At 39.5% G+C, this 6,111-nt stretch overlaps 1 long non-coding RNA gene across 1 annotated transcript in view; it reads left to right on the plus strand.

Moving 5' to 3' along the window:
• Positions 1-5,183, plus strand: part of LOC103888831 (uncharacterized) — a 29,737-nt gene extending 24,554 nt beyond the window's left edge. The window contains exons 3-4 of the long non-coding RNA XR_008516997.1: positions 1,155-2,385; positions 4,878-5,183. This is a non-coding gene — a long non-coding RNA (uncharacterized LOC103888831). The remainder of the gene's footprint in view (positions 1-1,154; positions 2,386-4,877) is intronic.
• The last annotated feature ends 928 nt before the right edge of the window (positions 5,184-6,111 follow it).

Here is a 6,111-nt window from a genome sequence, read left to right on the forward strand (position 1 = left end):
TCACAGTGTTGGTCTCAGTGCAGTAGAACATGGGTCTCTTTTCCTCATTTTCTTTAGTGAGGGTAGATTCATCTCCAAGTCTCATTTTTCTATTAATTCTATTACTCTTATATTTAATTTCATTTTCCTGCAAATTAGATTCTTCAACAACTGTGTTGTAGTTGCACGCATGTTTCATATACATATGAGAAGTAAAGTTTATGATGATTATGGAATCTTAGATGAAAGACTTCACTGGCCATCAGCAGCAATTATTCCCCATTCATTGGGCTTTTCCCTCTGACGACTGTCAGTTTTTATACGCTCCCTGTTTTCTTGCCTGATATCTACTGGAATAATTAATCAGCTTTCCTCAGATGATGTTTATTAGTTAAATTGACTTAAGTTTCATGTAAGGTAATCACTGAGTGTAGAATTCTAAAGTCAGGCTCTCCTGGGTTAAAAAAAAAATCCCAGCTTTGCTATTTATGAGCTAATAGCATAATCTTCATCAATTTTTTAAAGCTTTGCCTCTCAGGCTCCATCTGTAAAATGGACATACTGTTACTTATCTTGTGGAGTTTTTAAGTGAGATAAATTTAAATGCCTTATATATAATGCTATAATTTGAATGTTTGTCTCCTCCGAAACTGTTCTTGGAACTTAATCTCCAATGTGGCAGTACTGAGAGGTTGGTCCTTTAAGAGGTGATTGCATCATGAGGGCTCTGACTTTATTAATGAATTAATCCATTCATAGATTAATGGATAATGGGTTAACATAGGAGTGGGATTGGTGGTTTTATAAGAAGAGCAAGAGAGACCTGAGCTATCATATTTAGCCCCCTTCTCATGCTATGCCCTGGGCCATTTCAGGACTCTGTAGTCCCCAGCACAAGAAGACTGTCACTAGCTGCACTCCCCTGCCCTTGGACTTCTCAGCCTCCGTAACTGTGAAAAATAAATTTCTTTATAAATTACTCAGTTTCATGTATTCTGTTATAGGCAATAGAAAACAGACTAAGATACATAGTAAGTGCTCAACAAATTCTTAGTAATAGTATCACCCGGTTTTCCATGAAAGATAAAGGAACAGATGTGAGATTATATTTTTATTTCACAGCAGGAATGGGTACTTGTTGTTATTTGAAGGTTGATTTTCTTTTTTTTCTTCAGGTCAAGAGGAACAGCATTGATTGCTAGTATGCTGTCTGCTTTCAACCCCCAAAGGATTATTTTCAGAATGAAATGATGTCTGGTCTTTAAGGGGTGGGGATGGGAGGAGCTGAAGAACTCTTGATCTTTCGAAGAGGTCCCAGTGGACTTGATTTCTCAGTGGAAACAAAGGGATTTCCTTCTGCAGTGGGAAAGAGACACGAAGTGATAAACCGAGCACCCTCTTTGAAGATTTCCCAGTATATTTGTCCCTAGAGGGGTGTGCCTCTGGGAGATTTATTGTTGGAAGCTTTTAGCTTCAAGCATAATTTTTAAAAGTATGTATTTCCCTAGAAACAGAGTAGCTCCATTTAAAAGTCACAGGTGCCCCCAAGCTCTGCTCGGAAGATTACCTCAAGTTTCATTTAATACCCGTCTCAGACCTGGAGGCAAATTATTTAGTTCATCACTCTGAAAATGGATTTTTTTCCCCTTCTACTTCCCGTTTCAGCACCTGCCATCTTGTGGAAAGGGACATGCTTCCCAAGAGATGAGAAATGGACAGGAGTGGAGCCTGAGTCCAAGTACTGTGATTTCTTATCTCCCACAAATGTGCAGGAATATTTAGTCAGGGAGATCATCTTCCTGGAGAAATTGGTCCATCCTACTCCTGGAGTGCTGTGTTAGTTGTAGTTCCTCCAGGTGCCAGCTGGAAGACCAGGGTCAGAGTACAGTCGCTTACATGGGAGGTAAATCCACAAAACAGTGGCGGAAGAGGGGGAAAATGAGACAAGGATGGGAAGGCAATCAGGAAAGGGCATGTTATCAAGCAAGGCACTGTTCTGGGCAGTTGGAGCTTACACCTGCTGGGGAAGCCTGAGACAGTGGGGAACATGTACCTCACAGTGATGCTTGTGAGGGCCGGGGGAACTGGGGTATTAATACACTAATTCCATCTGTTATTGATTGACGGCTGCTTACTGGCAGTATTGATTCCCTGGCACTTCAGATCAGAGAAAGCCCTCGGTCATAGAGAACATCAAGCCATGGGGCCCAGAGTGCCAAGGGCTGAGTGGATGTGGGTGACGGCCAATGACAAAGGCTACCATCAGTGGATTGGATCTTCGGCATCTCATTTCTTCTAAGTCTTCTTAACCTCTGTGCTTGGTGCTGAGGTGAAGCAAACAATTAAGATCCAGTGTGGTCCTTAGGATGCTCACACTTCAGTGAGGGAGTTGAGGAAGCTAAACAGGTAAGCAATTTTGAGCCTGTGAGGTTAGTAGTCTACGAAGATATATTTAACAATACGTGCATCATTTGTGATATGCATATTATTTGTCAGGCTGTACTCTAAGCATTTACCTTGACTAACTTATTTGATGCCCACAAGAACCCTCTAAAGTGGGTGCATTTTTTATCTCTTTTAGAGATAAGGAAGTGGAGGTATGGAAACATTAAGGTGTTCAGCTAGTCTGCAGTGAAGCCAGGATTTGAATACAGGCTATCTACTTCCAGAGCCCTGTTCTTATCCACTAGGCTATAGGTCAGGCTTTCTCAACCTTTATTATTATTGCCATTCTGTGCTGAATAATTCTTTGTTATAGGGGCTGTCCTGTGCATCATAGGATGCTTGGCAGCATCCCCTCTACCACTAGAAGCCAGTAGTACCTGTCTCCCCACCTCCCGTTCTGACAACCAAAAATGTCTCCAGACATTGCCAAATGCCCACTGGGGCACAAATAGCACCAATTGAGAACCACTGCTGCCTATTATAAGTCAATCAGTTTTTCCTAGGGAAGCGTTAAAGAAGGCAGATGGAAATTTCTTTTCTTTTTGTTTAATCTTCCTTCTCATAAAAATAAGGAGAAAAGTAGTATTTCAGAGCTGATCGCATCTCTAAATCAACAGCCAAATATCTCCCAGGGCAGAGAAAATGGAAGTAGAAATCAAGTTGTTGAAAAATCAACTTAAGTTTGTGTGTGTGTGTGTGTGCATCTGCGTTGTAAACAGGGCATCCTTGCCGACTGTGCTCCGCTGCCAGCCCTTCGAACAGGCTGTTTCCATGGTCATTTTTAAAATGTTGTCTTGCAACTTGATGAACTGAGGAATTAGCAAAAAGACCGTTAAAGGAGAATAGACAGTGTGTTCACACGGGATGGTTTGTTTTATTATTTTTCATTTTCCTTGGGCAATTTTATTTGTGATTTTTTTGGAGTTTTGTTTTGAACTCTCTTTATCCAAGTAAATACATCCTTCTTCCTTCTGTCGTAAGCTGGGGGATTCCAAGCTTTATTTTCCAAATCCTCCCATCCCTGTTTTATCCATGTGGCTTCTTGGAGCTGGTCAAGTCTGTGAACTGATCCTTGAGATTTTGGGGTGTTCTGTGTGAGGACAGTAGCCCTAATTTTGGCATTAAAGTGTCCTTGTTTGTCTCCTTTCTTTCTTCTTCCAAGATACTCTTTAAAAATTCAGTCTTCTCCAAATTTGGCTTTGTAGCTAATCTGTGTGATCAGAGAAGCATCATTTTAGTGTTGGAAGCCTGAATAATTTGCTTTTTCAGTTGGTCATGGAAGTAAAATTCCAGACGTTTAAGCATTCTTTGTAACAAAGCATTTTCATGTGCCTGTGGATAATTTACTAAGCAGTGCTTTGTGAACCTGCTTGCTTTTCTATGACAAATGCTTTTGATGATCGCTGCTCATGCTCATGCTCAAATACATAGTCACTCTAATGACTTAAATTCCTTTTGCATGGTATTTGAGGGAGGTGAAAAGCTACCGTGGTCAAGATCATTGACTCTGGGGTTAGATGGGACTGGGTTTGAACCCTGACTTCACTACTATCAGCTGTGTGAGACTAAGCAAGTGTGACAGGCAGAGTAATGGCTCCCTGAAGATGCTAGTGTCTTAATCCTTGAAACCTGTGAATATGTTGCCTTACCTGGCAAAAGGGACTTTGCAGATACGATTACGTTAAGAATCTTGAGGTGGGAGATTATCCTGAATCATCTGAGTGGAACAAATGTCATCCCAAAAAGGAGGTCAGAATCAGAGAGGTTAGAAACTGCTAGCATGTTGACTTTGAAAATAGAAGAAGAGATGACAAGCCAAAGAATATAAGAAGCTTTTAAATGCTGGAAAAGGTAAGAAAATGGACTCTTCTCTAGACCTGAGCCTCCAGAAGGAACACAGCCCTGCTGACACCTTGATTTTAGCCCAGCGTGACCCAGTTTTGACTGTTGGCCTCCAGAACTGTAAGATTATGAATTTGTGTTGTTTTAAAGCCAAAACATGTGTGCTAATTTGTTATAGCAACAATAGGAAATTAATACAGCAAAGTGATGCAATCTCTCCTAACCATTGTTTGGTCGTGTACAAAGTGGAATAATAACAATATTTACCCCTTCAAGCTATTGTAAGGTGTAGAAGAGGGAGGCACTTGGCACTGGGCCCAGCATAAAGTACATATTTAAAGGTACTGGATTAGTCATGGATTTTTTATTTTGCCATACCTTAGCAGTTCCATCATCCTTCATATTATTAAGTTTCAGAAATACTCATCTGCGATGGCTAATTTTATGTGTCAATTTGGCAAGGCTATGATGCCCAGTTATTTGGTCAAACAGTGGTCTAGATGTTACTGTGAAGATATTTGGGAATGTGATTAGCATTCAAAGCAATTGCCTTTAAGTAAAGCAGATTGCTTTCTTCATAATATGGGTGGTACTTATTCTATTCGTTGAAGGCTTGAAGAACAAAGACTGAGGTTTCCAAACGAAGACACCATTATGTCTCAAGACTGGAACATGGAAACCCTGCCTGAGTTTTCTACCTGCTGGCCTACCCTGCAGATTCAGACACTAGACTGCAACATCAACTCGTACTTGAATTTCCAGTCTGCCTGTCTGCCTTACAGATTTTGGACTTGCCAGCCCCCACAATTTCATGAGCAAATTAAAAAAAAAATCTTATTTCTCTCTCCTCCCATCTCATTGGTCTTTTTTTTCCTCTGATGTACCCTGATTAATATACCATCCAAACTAAATGCAACATACCAAAACACTTAGGAGCATGAAAAAAGAAGAGGTTGGAATGAAAAGCACATAACATTAAAACTTTCTATTTTGTTAAGAACCTTGCATTTCCTCGTTGACATTTAACCTGAGGACTAAACCTCAGGTTTTTTTCTTTCAGCTTTAACTCAAGAATGTATAATTGGGATTATGCTAATAACACAATTGCTTAAGACAAAATAGTATCCCAGAAAAAAAAAATAAAATAAAACTGGGATGGTATTGTGATGTCTTTTATAATGAAGTTTGACTTTGGACTTAAAAGTAAGAGCTGATAGTCAGCAAAGATGATTGGTATTGCCATACTAGTTTATATGTTGCTTCTTCTCTAGTTTCCTCTGAAGATCCCCTACCTCATCCTGGTCACCTAAGGTCCTACACTAAGACTTCTTATTGATCAAGCAGCTATAGAATAAAGAATAAAGAGTAAAGAAAAAAGCCTGCACAAGGGAATGTCTGTTCTGAATGGTTAGTGCCATGCCAGTGCTATGTAGGTTGCTGATTATTTTAGTATCACTCCTGCCTAAAAGTAATAGTTAAGGAACAAAATGCAATAAAGAATTGCTCAACTGTCCAAATTGTTAATGTCTATAAATGCATAATTTCAACAGATGTAACTCGTTTAAAGGAGAAATAGGTAAAAATGTGCTTATTTCATTCTTTTTCTTGGATAAAATTTTAAATCCTCATTTTCTAGCCACTCTTCTTAGGACTTAAATACTGTGTCTCTTGTTTACTTTTTTCTTTAACAGACAGAAGTGTGACCGTTTTCATTTGGACAAATATTTAGATTTTCTCCTCTGAAGATAAGTCCCAGTGTCTCAATTGCTAATTCACTTATAATTCTTCTCTATAAATTATTTCACTATTGGCCTTGGAAGAAAAGACCAACTCATTCATATGACT

Source organism: Pongo abelii, chromosome 21 (genome assembly GCF_028885655.2).
Source record: "Pongo abelii isolate AG06213 chromosome 21, NHGRI_mPonAbe1-v2.0_pri, whole genome shotgun sequence".
Lineage (NCBI taxonomy): Eukaryota > Metazoa > Chordata > Mammalia > Primates > Hominidae > Pongo > Pongo abelii.